Source organism: Nelusetta ayraudi, unplaced genomic scaffold, assembly GCF_046127955.1.
Source record: "Nelusetta ayraudi isolate G7.1 ecotype Tasmania unplaced genomic scaffold, CSIRO-AGI_Nayr_v1 ptg000168l, whole genome shotgun sequence".
NCBI classification, from domain to species: Eukaryota; Metazoa; Chordata; class Actinopteri; order Tetraodontiformes; family Monacanthidae; genus Nelusetta; species Nelusetta ayraudi.
The window spans coordinates 749,596-766,819 of record NW_027466218.1 but is presented as its reverse complement, the minus strand read 5'-3'; the positions used below and the strand labels follow the sequence as shown (position 1 = coordinate 766,819).

At 46.0% G+C, this 17,224-nt stretch overlaps 1 long non-coding RNA gene across 1 annotated transcript; it reads right to left on the bottom strand.

The window, feature by feature from the left end:
- Nucleotides 1-3,604: 3,604 nt before the first annotated feature.
- On the bottom strand, nt 3,605-8,101 carry LOC142880368 (uncharacterized). The gene is made up of 3 exons (XR_012925427.1): nt 7,878-8,101; nt 7,203-7,255; nt 3,605-3,703 (listed from the first exon to the last, which is right to left on the bottom strand). It is a non-coding gene; the product is annotated as an uncharacterized LOC142880368 (long non-coding RNA).
- Nucleotides 8,102-17,224: the final 9,123 nt, after the last annotated feature.

The following is a 17,224-nucleotide window of genomic DNA, read 5'->3' as shown; positions in this document are numbered from 1 at the left end:
ATTTGCATTTAGCGTCGCAGGTGGACATAAACATGAGCTTTTTATTTTATTGGTTATTCAATCAAACCAATAGGAGTGAAAGGCAGTCGCCGGGTAGAGAGTCCAGCTGCTGGACAGATGGTCTGTCTCTGACACACACACACACACACACACACACAGTCTAACACTGCTAAATGCAGATTTTCACTGCAAAATGTGATTGTGTTGTCATGGCAAAACAAACCGGCTCCCTGCAGGTCCACACAGCAAACAAGGATACAACAGATCCTTGACTGCTTTGTCGACTACGTGAGGTGACAAAGTAAGAGATTTCATCTCTTGGTGTTATTTTGGCAACGTTGTTTGCCTCTAGGTTGCATTTTTGCTTGCATATCAGCAGAACATGTTAAAATAAAAAGCAGTCCGTTCACTGCTAATCGTTGTTTATTGACATGGTGTAGGGTCAATGGTTCGAAAGGAAGGAAAGAAGGAGATTCACAACATCACATAACTGTACAGTCTGGACAGTAGCTAAACAGAAAGCCACAAGGGAAACACACACAGGGGGCGCTGTGAGGTCACTTTGGACTGCAGATGCTGTGATGCCACTGGTTCTACACAGAGCAAAATTTGTTTTTGTTTTTCCTCAAGTCTAATCAGACGAATATCACACACAGTTCCTTTCGCTCTGCTGGAGGAGATGACGGTCGAATAATTTAGGACGAAACAAAACGACAAATTAGCATTTGGTGCTGCAGCATCATGGCGGCATTGCACAAAGAAACGGAGGGACGTTCCACGCAACTGCGTGATCACTGTAGCGTGCGCTAATTAAGGAGATAGCCGTGTGTATGCTTCATGCCTGCACCTGCTCATCAGCGGTCCTGACAACAAGGATGAAGTGCAGGCTGGCTGGGAGGAGACCTGACAGCTCATTAACCAAGAAACAAACCGCAGCGTTCGATCATCAGATCTTCAAGCTTTGACCCAAACTGTGCACCAAAAGGCGCTCATCAGTTTAGTCGACCCACTACACGAGAAAGACCAAACAAACACTTTTTTTTTGCTTTTTTTGGATTAAGACTTCGATAAAACAGATTCAAGAGAAAACAAAAATATCTTGACCTTGATCTGCTTATCTGACGACAGCACAAACCCCCCTTTAAATGTTGAAATCGGGGTTTGAGCCGCTGCCAGCTTTGCTGATCACTGGCACATTTGCAAGTCTGTTGCATGCCAACAACAGGAGAACCATTATTTCCCAGCAGTTTTCCAGGGCATGAGGCAATGTTATGCTTCATCTTGGTTTGTCAAAACAACAAAACTCAGTTAGACGACTGCAGAGTGCACTTCTTTAATCTAAAGTCTTAGAAGTTGGAATCAACACAGATCAAATTAGTTTCTAAGGATTATTGCTGGAAGTTTTGGATTGAATTTCTATTTTCTACATATGTTCATGTAGTTACATAAAACATAATTTAAAGAAAAATTAAAAGCTTAAGAAAAAAAAATTGTAATTGTGGTATAAACAATTATATGGCCCCCCCAAAAAAATCAAAGCTAGAATTAATGTCGACTTGATAAAAAAAAAGCGAAAATTCCGACAGCTCTGCCATCTTATTGAAATTCTGCTCATATTTAAACATACGTTATCAAAAATGAAACTAAATTGATTCAGTATTCTTCCTGCTGAGTAAAGAATACCAACATTTTAAAATGTCTCAGTTGTTTTTTTCACTCTTACGGCCTGCGCACTCATATATATGAGGTATCAGGGGGAGCCACTTCCAGCCCTGCCTGACAAACACCTGGCCTCCTGTCTGATGGCATGTCTGAATGCAAACACTGCTTTATAAAAGTCAACAGAGGGAGAATGAGAGCTCTCTGTCTCACCTTCTCTCTCACACACGCACACACACACACACACACACACACACACACACACACACACACACACACACACATACACTGGTGTTCCTGTCTCCCTGTGCTAAATGGTACCATCTCAATTGGTTTGTCAGTTGGTGTCAGTTGAAAGGATTCTGTCCCCCTCCCCGCCCCCCTTTTTCTTCTCGATGGGTAATGTAATTGGATCTGAAATGTAGAGGTTCCTCCTCAGCCGTGGTCAGGTGATCAAACACGGTGAGGGGGTAGGAGGGGGGGGGGGGGGGGTCCAAACAACCTTTTGATTTGGTTTGGCTGCGGGGGAGGTCGTCAGCGCCAATCCAGTTACAGCAACAGACTGTGGCAAATATTTATTTTAGTTGCGAGCACTTAGGTCGCGGATGTCGACACGGTCACTGCGGACCCACGCACGTCTCCCTGTGCGGTTGTATCGTGCACGTTGACACAAAACACACATTCCAGCAGGTGGGTGTACAGGAGGTGCTGCGGGCTCCGCGCAGTGTTTTTGCGCGAGCAGCTGCACATTTCACAGATGGTGTGACGTCAGTCAAGCTGGATATTATTAGTTCTGAGACAATTTCCCTTCCTGCTTATTTCACTTATTATCACCTCGAGATCTGCAGGGAGAAAAGATTGGCGTGTGCGCACGTGTGTTATAGTTCAGTCTGTGTAAGAAGATCTTTTGCTCCAGCTGCCAATATAAAAACGTATTGTTTTTGTTGGCTGCTCGCTTTGAACGTCCTCCAGAGAGGGGGTCAGCTGACAGAGATCAACAGGCGTAATTGGCCGGGAGCATCGGCGGCTCCTGCACGACCACAGCGACTGCTGAACTCTTTCTCTCACCGATTGGCCAGAACCAATGAAGCCTCTTTGACAGGAGGAGGAAGCTCGTCAATCTGACTTCACTTCGCACTTGAATGCACTATGACCTGGGTGACTGGGAGACACTGCTGGTGCAACACGCAACAAGACTGATGCAATGAGACGCAACCACGACGCACTTGTGCAAGTCCCGATATGGAACTCTTGAGATGATTATCAAAGGAACCAGGCTTGAACAAGATGATAGAGGTACTGTTTCTCCATCAGGGTCTAATTTAGAAATGAGAATGGAAATTAGAGGAAGGACCTGCTGCTAGTTAGTTGAAAAGGTTGCCAGAAAAGAGTTAGAAGAGTTAAAAATCTGCATGCGTAGTGCTGTTTTTTGTTTGGTTGTGTGGTCCATCATTTGCCGTTTGCATGCAAGTTCACGCAGTATTATTATTCGAAAACACAATAGCAGTTGATTAGAATGTCCAGAATGTGGCTTGAGAAAACCTTTGGTCCAGTGTTTGCGATACCTAAAGTCTGATTTCTGTGGCAGAATTTGAGGCAACACATACATTCCTGACAAACCTGAAGAGACTGACTACTAGAACACCTGCACAATCACAGAGGAGCAAAGCTGAAAAAAAGCACGAGATCTGCTCAGAGCGACCTGAAAGCCTTTGCAGAGTGAGAAATGACTCAACAAGAGCTATCAGATTTCAAGAAAACACAGTTGAGGGTCATCCGGGTGTTCAGCCGTCATGCTGTTGTATCCACTTAACCTTTTGCATCGACAATCAGAGCTGCAGTCGGAATCACAGAGCCAGTCATGCAAAAGGCCAAACGTCATCAGCATCCAAGAGTTGCACAGTCGCCTAATATCGCGGTTTTTAGTCGCGTATTTACAGACTCACCGCTGGCCCAGAGTCCTCGGCTCATCCGGAGGCGGAGCTTTGTGGAGCCGCATGCATGTTTTGACAGCAGAACCTCCCCGGCTGGGCGACCCGCCTCCCTAGAGAGAGAGGTGACAAATGAGACCTGAAGCTGGTGACAGGGGGACGCTGGGAAATCTGCAGGCCACTGGGAGCAGCCGCAGGCTGCCGGTGCCCGCTGGGGATTTTCTTCTTTCTTCCCCGGCGAGAGGGACAAACGCCTTAGCTTTTAGCAATCAGAGGTGCACTATCGCTAAGCGTGGTTTTTTCCTATCCGTGCGTAATCAGGTTTAAAAGCTACAGGAATCATCACCTGACCTTTTTCTAAATATACCCTGCGTGGGATTCACTCTGAACACGACGTATGAAGTGTATCGGTATAATGAAATGTGGTGCGTATCCTTGATCCAATACAGATAATGACTGCTAGGAAATAATCTGCTCTGCTATCTGTCCGCCCATTATTAAAAAGCAGCGTTAAGGCCGAACCAGCGATGGGGTCTTGGCCATTTTTTGATGAGTAGCAGCATCATCTGCTCTCCTGTCAAACCTCTTTTGCCCCCTTTCTCAAATTAAAAACAGTTTTGACAGAGGAGGACAAAAACTCATTTCATGCGTCTTATTTTGAAAATCCTCGGAACCTTTAACTCCTGCTCTGACCGACGGCCACCTGCTTTGACTCAGCGATTTCTTTTAAAATTGTCGGTACATTTGCGTTTCATCTCTCAGCTTTACATCAGAGTACTCAACCCCTCCCCCAACCCCACCAAAATGATAATATTGATGTCTGACTGTGTTTCCTGTGCAAAAGCTGAGCAAACGCACGGGCAGGAAAGGCAGCTGAAAGGCAGCATTGATTCGACTTCAACATTTCCCTCTCTCTTTATTCTCTGCGCTTTCATTCGGAACAGAAATGTCACCAGAAGAAAGGTCAGAAAAATGTGACGCCTCTCACTCAGCCCGGCCCGACCAAATGGTTCCCTGTCTCTTCACGCTCCTCCTGCTTCTTTTTTTCAAGTCCTTCTGCTTTCATCTGCAGGCTCACCGTGACGGCAGCACGACCGGTCACGTGACCGCTGACAGGAGCCCGGACGGACACACACACACACACACACACACAAGTGCAAGTGCAATTCTTGACATCACGTCATTTGTTCTGTTTGTATTGCTTTGGTATCCTCAGGTTACCTGCACACTCAGTGCTAGACTGGAGGGTTTTCAGAAGACATTCTGACCCAAAACCTCAAACAACCCACCCGACTAACACCACCGGCCAATTCATGTGGTTTGCTTTTCTTCCAGCAAATGCTGGAAACACTCCTCGGTGGTGCTGATCCCTAATGCATCCTGCTATGAAATCCTTGAGTAGCTCCATGATCTGAATCCGATAGAGCCCATTTGGGAAGTGGTAGAAAAGTGAGTGTGGAGGCCATCGCTGGATAGTTTCTCTTTTTGGAACTGTTCTCTGTAAAGCCTCCTAGATGACTGGGAGCGAAAATCCCAGTAGATGAACAGCAGTTTGTGAAACACTCAGACCTGATGCCTCGTCTAGCAGCAAAAAACATCTTGAGATTCACTTAAATCCCCTTTTCCTCTCGACCTCTGATGCTCACTCTAAACCTCAGCGAGTCATCCTTACCACGTCTACACGCCTGAATGCCCTGCGTTGCTGCCATGTGATTGGCTGATGACACTAAGGCATTAACGTGCAATAGGACGGGTGACTGGCCTAATTCAAGGAGGATTTTCGAACTCCAGACGCTCCAAAACGGCTAAAAATACACGGAGACAACATCTCACGACTCCGGCAATTCATCACACTGGCAGTTCCCCACTTCCCCTCATTTTAATCTACAAGCTCAACCTTCGAAAAATATGAAATTCATACCAGGATTAGTCACCTGCAAGGTCCGGATGAACATGATTTATTACTGGGGGACTTGGCTGGCACAGAAATGCGGGTTAAAGGTTAATACGTAGCCTGGTGCACGTTGTTGGCAAGATGATTTGATTCCCCCCACACAACCCAAACAGCACATGGCCAGATTGCTTAAAAATGAACTGCCTTTGTTTGCCATTGTGCTCAAAGGGTGAGCACACTGTCTCCAAATCCTCCACATGCATACTGCACAGTAATAGAAAAAGAAGAGCGGACACTCGGGGTTAAAGCGCGACAGGGATACGGACTGAACAACATATTGACTAAATTGTTTGCGATGAAATTAAGAGTTCTTTAAAAAAAAAAAATATGCGTATGCACTGAGAAAATACGCACTGAAATGCATATTGATCAGATTTACACACAGACACTTTCCACTGCTTCTATTGTGAAAGGGCCTCCGGCGGGAGCGAGTGCCTGGCCGAACACGGCCACAGATGGTTTCTTAATGCTAGCATGGACATTAGGCGTAAAAGAACGAAATGAGCCAAACTGGAACAGACCGGCCATGCTGCCTTCTGCAGGTATAGCGCGTGAGATTATCTCCACTGGAGAGCATGTAAAGCCGACTCCATTTTGATTTTTCACCCATGGTTGCCAGAGAAGATGGAAATCGAGTGTAGGTCGTTGCATTTCCAGGGGATTGTGTTGGGGGAAAACACATGAGAAAAAAACAGCTTCCAGTGGGCCCTCACCGTAATCACATTCTACGCAACATGTACAATAACTGGTTCGCTTTTAGTGTTAAAGCAGCTACATGTGTTTGTGATTACGCTGCTGGAAAATATAGATGCATCAGCAGCTTGTTTCTTCTCTGAACACTCTGCAAAAGATTACAAATGCATAAGCCTGAAAGCATCCGTGTTGTTCTGGTTTATTAAAATGCAATATTTCTGCCCGCGGGTCATTGGGAGTGCACAGTGTATTCTTGTTCAGCTTTTTCTCCACTTTAGTGTGAACAGTAATTGAACCACGAGTGAAGTGGCTGACGGTGTTGAGCCCACAACTGTATGAGCATTCCTTCTAGAAATTAAGCCAAATCAGACAAAATGCACCTAAGGGCTTATTTAATTTAATTATTATTTTTTTTATCATTTTCATTATTTTGCACTCGCGATGAAACTTGGAATGCAAAGATCTAAACTTTGCATTTGTTTCCTTATCGACTGCCAGTCATTGTTAGACTTTTTGCCACCATGTTTGGAGGCCTCTGCAAGCAAACGATAGAATGCATGTCGCAAGTTGGCCTCCTTTTTTTGAAAGTGGAAGTTCCGTCCATCTTTCCATACAGCCAATGTTATGCTGCGATACCACAACCCACAACGCGATGTGCTCCAACTACCACTGTGCCACTTTGTTCTTTTAGTTGGATTATGCATTATGAAGAGCCACAGAGGAGAAACAAACTTTCTTTTGCAACTTTTTTAGGAGATCCAATCTGTCTTTTCCTGGAAACTGTGTCTAGCAGTCAGGTATAAGTGCAGTTGTGGAGGGTGTGAAAGGCCAACCTGACCAGACAACATGTCAGTGTTTGATTCGGCCTTTTTTGGCTGGCTTCCAATGGTTTGGTGCTTTAACGTCACGGTAAAGGAAAGCTGATTGCCCGTGGTGACAGAGTGGGTGTGTTCACAGTCTGTTACCTTTTGGGAAGCTTTCCTGGCAGAAACACCCACCACGTTGGCGCCAACTGTCCCTGTTGGTGCGGAAAATGTACATTGGTCAGTCAGATGTGTGCAAAGGTCAGAAATGAGTTTATTGTTGTGGCCTTTGGTGCAATCTGTCTGCTGGGACCCTGTTTCATGCTGTTGCAACTGGTTCTGTGAGATGAGATGAGATGCGTCGTCTGTGCATCTCATTTAAGAGATAAAATAAGAAAACGTGTGTCATTTCCCCCTTGACGCCCCTTGTACAATGTCCTCTATGAATTCTCTCTTTTTAACGTGGGATCAACAGGGATGAGCAGGTCCTGCTTGTTGATCTTGGTTTTCTTTTTCTTTTTTCTTGTTTTAGAAATTTGATAAATTGAAGTCACACTTGCAGTAACAAATCCAAAATGTAAAAAGCAAGTCCAATATAGTCCGGCACATTCAGCAGTATCTTTAATGACAACATGAAGCACTATGAAATGCAAAACAAAGGCCTAGACACCACTCAGACACACAGACAGACAAGCATGGAAGAAAATCACGTTTCCTCTAAGATACTTTTAAAAACAACAACAACAACAACAACAAAACAAAGTGAGAAATAAGATAGGATTCAACATTAGCAGCATTTATGTGTGAGACAATGTTATGCCAGAGGTTTATGCTTACATCAGGAGCAACTCCACTTGTTGCACCACCTGCAGTGGACCAGGACTTGGACCTGCTGAGAGTTTTGTGACTCAGCCGCTGCAGAGAAGAGGTGAGCGTAGGTGAGACAGCAGAAAACAGGGATTCGCACAGACGCCGTCTGCAAAACGCTTCTTCGTCATCAGACGTATCCCGAGTCTGAGACGCTGTGGGCACGAGAAAAGGTCAGGTTCATGATGGCCATGTGGAAGCTGTCAGGCCTGGAGCTGAGAGCACACAGGAAGGAGGAGCTGACAGGAAGTGAAGTCAAGAGCTCACAGGAAGTGAAGTCACTTCCCCCAAGGTGTCAAGAGGGCAAAACAATTCAACACAACACGCTTTTCACCACTGCTGCCACGACAAAGATGTCCATGTGAAGTTTTGTGTTAATGTTTCGAACTGCTGCATCTTGTGACGGCTGTGCCGGCTTCCACTATTATGAGATTGTTTACCTCATTTGCTGTTTCTTTAATTGCTTTTTTTCTTTTTTTTTTCTTTTTTAAAGTAAATTACTTTTTACTTGAGCTAAAAAAAAAAATAAATGAATAAATATATATACATACTGAAATCAAATAAAATCAAATAAAAACCAGCTTGCAAAATTGCTTTTCCCGCCTTCAAACGTGCTCCTGTCGTCCTGGCCTGGAGAGAAGCCACGCAGACACAGGAAGAACATGCAAACTACACAAAGAAAAGTCCCGGGCCTGGGAATCAAACCAACAACCTTCTGTGCTGACCACTGAACCACAATACTGTCCTTGAAAATTGAAAAAGATGAAGTGTAATGATACCCGCACTGTGTTCACAAACGCAGTCTGCCTTGTTCTATTTCCCCCTACACTCACACACACACACACACACACACACACACACACACACACACACACACACACACACACACACACACACACACAGAGTGTTTAACAACTTCCTCAACTCTGCAGAAACACACCCACACTTTTATTTTGCCGACTTGGAAATAAAAATCACATCTAAACACCCCCGTACTCTTCCCGTCTCCCTCGCTCTCTCTGTCTCTCTCTCTCTCTCTCTCTCTCTCTCTCTCTCTCTCTCACACACACACACACAAACACACACACACACAAACACACACACACCAGACTCTGTGCTGCTGCCCACCCACATCATGCGGTCCAGCAGAGGCTGCTATTGCTTGTGTGTTTAACGCTGCTCCCCGCCACCGATCAGCACCTGCCTCTCGAGTTTGCCAAGTTTTAACGATCCAACCCTCCTCCGCAAACTTTTTTTGTTTTTAATTTAGCCCCCCTTCAAGCCAAGAGAGCAGCAGTCACTGTCAGGTTGCCGTGCAGCACCTGCTAATAAAAGCCTTCTCTCTTTATAGAATACATGGAGTTATTTTTCAATCTTGGAGATGCGATAAAGGTGTACAAGCGCACACATTAAAAGGTTGCCTGGGGTTACACCAGGGTGAGTGAGTGGGAAGACATTCCCTTTCATGTGTGCTGCATTGGAAGTTTCATTTTCTTCACTCAGGTTCCAGGAGCACGTCGCCTTGACTGGGGAGCGCAGCTCGGAGATGCAGGCGTAGCTGAACGATGAAGTTCAAAGGCTGAATCAGCTCAGCTCAGCCAACTGGTGCCACACGAGGAAGAATTGGCCAAATTAGCTGGATTATAATGACAAGTCTGGAAAATATATGATGAATACCCAATTTATAAATACTTTTACTGTTGCGTTTAAAATTTTCATCTTTAAAAGATCAATTCATTGAACTTGGCACTTGTCGATACTTGTACTTGTATAACTGGTACTTGTCAATAGGTTTGACGTAACGTTGACGTAATGTTGACGTTGTCTTTCGGGTTCTGGCCGAAACAAAAGAAGACTTGGACGGCTTACAGGACAGTACAATCTCATCAGATTGCACCAAGATAAAATGATATATCATAAATATTGCATGTATATTTATTATTAGCATAGAAGATACAGTAACAATCGTCTGCTGCGGCCGCGTTTCGGAACGTGCGGAACTCCATCGAGCGAAAGAACGGAATACATTTCACTGGGAAGTGTTTTGCTCTGTGGGGGGGGGGCAGTCGAGCGTTAACGATTGATCACCCGCCTCTCCATATGCGGCGGATATTTACACGGGCCGTGGCACAAAGCGCAGCAGGACGGCCTCCATCGAGCATCGCAGCGAGGCTTTTAGTCCCGTCTGAGACGAAGCGTCGCGTCCGCACAAAGACGCAGCGCAAAGGTCGAGTCGATCCTGCACCCTCAGCCCCAAATAAGACCTTCCTAGCCAAGCAGTCCCAGGTTGAGGTTCTTTTAATCTAACAAGGTATTAGAAAAAAAAGATATTTCTGCTTCAAGCGACGTGCCTGTTTGAAGGTGTGCCCCCGTGTAGCTGGCAGGAAATGAGTCATATTAACTAAAAATATACACGTCTTTGAAGTCGCGGTTAGCCCCGGGATGAGCGGCGGAGCTTGCTGGTGCGTGTGTACGCGCCGCAGCCCACGCTGCATATCTTATCAATACCATCTGAGTTCAGCAGCGGTGAATTTCTGATATTCCCGCTCCGCACCCCGCATCCACGCTCGCTTCATTAGAGCTTCCTGTTTGTGTTTTCAAATCGAGGCGTTCACGGCTGCCGCGCTGCGGATCCGCCGCTTTCATTAGTTCTGCTGGAAATATCTCCAACCGCCCCGGAGCCTGAAGCTCCAGCGGAGCAAAGGGCAACGTGGCCGCCAGCGTCGTATTATCAGATTAAACGTGAATACAAACCGCTTCATGCCTCTGCGCTTTTCCGACCGTGGAAACCAAGCAAAGCGAAGCGGCTTCATGACAAACAGCGAGCGCTGCTGTTTGTGCTATTTAGAATTCCCAGGACGGCGAGCACTGAGGCTCTGTGAGTGTGAAAAAGAAAAAAAAATGCTGAGACTGAGGAGCTTCATTTCAAAATATTTTTCTTGTTGTTAAGACTTTTTTTCCACAGCAGTAAAAATTTTATCTTCATATCTGGTTGAATTTCTAAGGTACAAAAATAAAAATCAGTGCAAATGAAGAATTTGTGCAGGTCATGTGACACTGCGGCCGCTCAATATTATCACAGCGTCGAATAAACCAATTCAAACCAAACTATGGATTAAAAAAAAAAAAGCATGTGTGTTGGGGGATGGTCTGCAACCCTGCTGGAATCAAGTTTGTTCGGTAATTTTAATGTTATTGCGCAGCTCACTTCCTCTCTGGCGGTGTTTAAGTGCAGGATTGACAACCTCCGCTGCCTCAGGGCCAGAGAACAGATGTCTCGGCACCACCAGACTTCCAGCGCTCGGCTTCCGTTCGCTGGTTAGAATTAGAGCGCTTCCGGTTTCACTATTCCCTTTTTTTCTTTTTTCTTTTTTCTTTTTTTTTGCTTAGGACAGTGAAGCCACGGTGGGTGAGGGTGACAGGACCCCGCCGCTCATCATAGATCCTCTGATGATGAGGATTAGAGACCCCTGAGGTGAAGGACCTGTCTTTGGAATATCCTGCACCTCTGCATGCGCGGCAGGGAGCTGCTGATGACAGGCTGGCTGTGGCAGGAGGCGTCGCCACGCTGCGACTGAGCTGGAGATGATGGAGCACGACGAGCATGAATATGAGCGCGGTGGCATGATCGTTATTCTGCCCCCGTACCCTGAGCAGCGTTATTTTTTACATATATATCTTTCAGCTACCGTAGAAAGAAAGTTGCGTTTTCAGCTGACTGATTGAGTTTCTAACGCTTCTTTAATTATTGAGTAGTGTTGTTTTGTCTCGGCACCTAACAGAGCAGCACTTTTAATTTCATGGCATTGTTCACAATATAATGACAATAAAGACTCTTTAATTATTTATTTATTTGTTTATTTATTCATTGTTGGCTATAATAACACTAAGCGATTTTAAAGGCGTCTAAAAGCGGCACTATTGTGCTCCTGGTTTTACCCTGAAACCAGAGGCGGTGAAGGAGAGCCCTGACGTCAACACTGTTGGCAATATATTTTCTCACCACTAGAGACTGCTAACTATTCCTCGGCGGGCCTTTAAGTGTATCTTAATCTAACATTTGTCCGAAAAATCAGCTGGACTGGACGTGCGAGCAGCAATCTTCCAGTACGTGGTGAAAATTTTATTTCCACCAATCAGACTAAAGAATTAAACAAAAACAGTAATTTGATCAACAACGATCAAATATGAGGATACAAACACAGACAAAAACTGATGAATGGCGGTGGGGGAAGGGGGGTTTGGGTCGAGGTGTGTGTTGGGGCTGGGGGTGGGGGGGGGGGGTGGGGGGGGTGGGGGGGGTGGATGAAATGCAATCGTGTGAGTTTGAAAAACTTGACTCACTCTGTAATCCACGCTATGATTCCGCCGCCTGTACGAGACAAGCTTGTAACTCCCGGCGCGGCTTGACCCAAATTCAGGTCTCAACTTTTTTTGTGTCTGTGTGTGTGTGTGTGTGTGTGCATGCGTGCGCGTGTGTGACAAACGGCAGACAGGCACAGTGAGAACCGGGCCGCCCTGCACTGGAGAAGGTACACGGCTATATTTATTCTAAAGAGGTGACTTCCTGCAACCCCAATCAGTCACCAGGCGCCGATGCAGGCCACCGAGTTCCCTGCCGCGTCCTCAGCGGCGACGCAGTCACTCTGTGTGCCTTTGTCCCAGTCAGCCGTGTAAATATCAGCAGTTACACCTGAGAAGCCGCACATACCTCCGTCATGAATAATCGCCCGGACTTAACGCCGTCGATTAGGACTATACCAGGCCTGTTGCAGCACGACCACTGCTCTCCTCCCTCTACACCCCAAACAGACTCCGCCCCCTCCAGCAAGGCAACACCTGTCGCACCTTTTCTGTGTCAGAGCGGCAGGAATGAGCTGCTTCGGCAAGGCAGGAGGCCACTTCTCCACTTGCAGCTGCACCATAAAGAAGACTGAAGCCATGACGTGACAAGGTGAGCGTCTTCTTCTTCTTCTTCTTCTTCTTCTTCTTCTTCTTCTTCTTCTTGGCTCAGATGCTATTGCTGGATAGTTGGCACCACAGTGCAGCCAGGAGCTGATTTGTGAGAGCCATTTTTTTTTTAATGGCTTTTTTCTTCTTTAAGTGAGATGTTTGGCAAGAGGCCCTTGTCCCTCTCGGTGTGTGTGTGTGTGTGTGTGTGTGTGTGGGAACGCCGTGGGAGAGGAGGATGAGGCACTTCACCTCCAGGCTTGTCTGAGCCCATGAAGCTCACACTTGTCTGCACTCTGGCTGCAGAGCGGGGAGACGCACCAGCTCAGTTATAAAGTCAAACTGGAGGGAAACTTTGTACTTTGAGTGAAAAGCTGGCAGGAAAGTGACGCTTTTACATGTAGCAAACAGAGTTTACAAGTTTCAGTGATTTTCTCGTCATTACAAAAGTCTTTCCGTCATTTTTCAAATAAAAAAACTGTATTATTTTTTTTTTTACTCCGCTTTCTCTTCTCTTTTACTGCAAAACTGACCGTGAAATGGCAATGTGTGGCGAGTTCCTCGTTTTATTACGGGTGAGAAGTAAAATGCAAATTATTATTTTTTCTGTGGCCTTAAAGTGGAACAGCTTTGGTGGTATTGGACTCGTAACGTGGTCTTACTTTTGGCAAAATGTGGTGATGACTGACGAAACTAATTAGTAAAGAAAATATCAGACGGCTGAGAGAGAAAAATAAATAAATAAAACGAGACGAAGAGACCTTTTCTCCCCTCTAATTTGGAAGAAGAGGCGCAACCTCCTCCGCGCTTTCGTTTGAATCGTCCTCTGTCTCAGAAATGATCTTTCTGAGGCTTTGAGGTTTGTCAGTTGTTGTTTTTTGTTTCTTTCAGCGTTTTTGTCAGCAAAGTTTCACACATCCTCCGGGGGGAAGCAGGTGCCTGAATACATTTTGCTCGGTTGCAGCAGGAAATAATGAGGCAGGAACGTGATACAATGGCATTGTGTCGGAAGCTCGCAGTGAAAGCGCAGAGAGCTGACGCTGTATCTGTGTCTGTTGTGCGTTTGGACAAAAGGGAGCGAGACAAAGTAGGTCAGATTGAACAAACGCGGCTCATTTAATCCCACAGGCCGAGTCTCTCCCACCTGTAGGCCTGTCAGCCCGCACAAAGACTGGAGCTGTGCTGACTTTTCCTGTCCGGGAGTCTGTCTGTCGTCAGCGAGAGGCAGAGAGAGAGAGAGAGAAATCACACCTGTCGGACTTTGACGTCTGCGATTGTTTTTGTTGTTGACCTCTTAGTGTCCAGCAGTCTGTCCCGGGATCAGCTGCTGAGGCGTCCATAAAGTTTTCACTCAGCTGCATGTTTGATTGGCTGAGCCACTGTCAAGTTTCCCAGATGATGGTTGGGCCTTCCAAATCCAGAATAGGCATCTGAAAGATTACCGCACTCGTTTTCAGAATTTTAGATGAACAGCTTTACTTTGTAAGAGTGATCAAAAAATAGTCTATAGGTCACCAGGAAACAGCATGAGTAGCCCTATGTTTACAGCCTCCTGCACAAAGTATTTGCACCTCAGTATTAGCCACTCCATAAAGCTCATAGATTGACACAGACAGACAGACAGACAGACAGATGACACGGGATAGACTTTCCTCAATTCATGTTGAAGTTCACTAACAGGTTGTAGACACATAAGATATCAACACCGCGAGAAAACATACAGTTAATCTGCACCATGATTAAAACAGGATCTTTAAAAAGTGTAAGACAGAATCATAAAGGGCTTTGAACAGCAGATCCACGTCCTGGCTACACAATATAACCTGAATATGGCCACAGTCTTCCTTTCTCAGTTTTCTGGCATTACCTCCGTGAACTCCGCTTGTTTACTGTAAGATTATTTACATTTTCAGGGTTTACAGAATCACATTTCCTTCACACGGGCTTCCAATGTTTCCTCGCACAAAAGCCTCAAAATCCTGAGCAAACAGGATCCTGGCCTATAAACAGGTGTGCTCAAAGAGGAGGGTATGGGAAGGCACGCACATGCACACACTCGCACACACACACACACACACACACACATACACACACAGAGTAAACATGCACAAAAACTGGGCTCTTTCATACTAAAGAACCTGTCAGGAAGACTGTTTAAGCAGCTGCACACTTAAATACAAAAACAGTCATACACACGTGTGTGTGTGTGTGTGTGTGTGTATTGGGTGATTGCACAATGCTTATCATTCACAAACTGCATGTGTGTTTCAGCTTTGTGTGTATTTATATCACCAGTTTACATTAAAATGTATTAGTTGTGCACCACTTCAGGCTCCATCACTGCCCACTGTGTGTGTGTGTGTGTGTGTGTGTCTCCAGATGTTTTCTCTGCTGCTAGTGCTAGTTACTAGTGATACCATACAAGGATTCAGGTGTGAGCGAAGGGTCATAACAGCTTCCACCCAAGAGTCCACGAGCCATCTGGATCAATTCAACCCTGCTGCAGCAGAAGCAGAAGCAGAAGCGGCGGCACGAGGAGACACCTTGTTTGGTTCAGCAGTCCAGTCTTGTCCTTTTTAGGCAAAGCTGCTGCTGCTGCTGCTGCATCATGTGATCCACACACTGTTTCTCATTGCGGCGGCCCTTTGAAGTCCCGCCGTGATATGTGGACGCGGCACAGAACATCAACAATCCGCCCTGGATTTTCTTTTTTTTTTTTTTTTTTTACCCGAGACCTCCGAGCTTCTCAAGTTACGCCCGCCCGCCCAGACGCCACCTCACCTGGGACGGGCAAACCGTGACACCTAGTGGTCAAACGTTGCACTGCCACGGGACGCCTTGTGCACATGCCGAGGACAAAGTTGTTAAAGCAAACATCAAATTAAAGATAATTTTAAATGGCAAAGCAAGAATATTTTTCTTATAACATCAGCCACAAAATGATTAATTGCCCTTAAAGATACTGAAGAGACCATCTTTCTACCCTGATTTCTAACAACTTAATGGTCTTTAGCCTGACCAACAACCCCTGGAGGATGACAGAAGCCCATCATTTATTTTGTGCCCCTAGAAATTGTGAGCAAACACACACTATGATGGAAATTGTCCCCTTGGAACCCTCAGTGATCAGGTCTCCGCCAACACCCTCAGCCTGCAGTCCACTCTACGCTCCTTAAGGAACCCCAGTAAAGCATCTTTTTTAGCTGGAAGCAGCAAAGCTATTTTCTGGTGATTAATGATGCTTTTTTTTCATGGATAATTGATCACAGTGGGAGTTCCTGAAGAAAAGAAATAATCATAATATATAGCTGATAAAATACGGACCTCAAAGTCAAAGGGGCGCAGCTTGTTAAATCATCAAGGTCGTAGATCTGGACAGTTAAAAGGAGAAAACAAGAGAGCGGAGAAACAAAGTGGCCCTGACATCACACAGTGGAGCGTTTATCTGCGTCAGACTCTCAGGGCTCGGGGCCTGTTCCCTGCACCGTTCCCAGATCTCTATCACAGGACGTGTAAATCAATTCCCTGCTGGCTATTAGCTGGGGCTCTGCAGACTGCAGGCCCACTGCTGTGCGCTGTGGTTTTATGGCGAGCCCAAACATCGAACCCTCCCCACCCCCCCTCCTACAAAAACCACATCCAAGCCGTTGAGGCGGGAACCACAAGAAACGCGGCGCAACCGCTGTAAAAGATATCATTACACCAACAGACGAGGGTGAAAAGGGGAAAAAAAACAAAATGGCTTGAAACCGTATCAAAGGAGGACAGTCGGGAGGTGAAAAAAGAAGGAAATAATTCAAACGGGGTTGCAACTCAAAGGAAACAGTTTGACTATCACTTTACAGCACACTGCAGTTTTTCTTTGACAAAACAAAAAAAAACCCGCTCAGATTCCTGATGAAAGGGAGCAGCGTCCAGTTCCCATGTGACAAAATCAGCAAGAGGGACGAGCAGCAACTCCCTGCAGCTGCTCGTCGGGCCGCTCACTGTAAAACAAAACAAACAAGACAGCGAGAGAGTTTAGTGGGAGAGGGTGCAGGGGGAGGGGGAGGGGTGTAACGTGTGAATGCAGCTGGGACGAGCAGTTAGAGGCAGAGATAAAAGCAGGGACAGGGGTGCGAGGAAGAGAAAGAAGAGGGCGAGACGAGAGGCAGGTAGAAACAATTCAGGACCAATCGGGAGACGGCGTGGAGAAAAGGATGGGGGCGAAAGAGACAAGGGGGGCGGAATCAAAGGAGGGGGTGGAGGCGGGGCAGCGGCTCATATCAGATAAACACTTTGGCTAGCAGCGACTCTCTGGTGTTTTCATAACACTCGCTCCTCTTATCATCTCTGGGCCTCGGCGAGCGAGCTATTGTCTGATACAC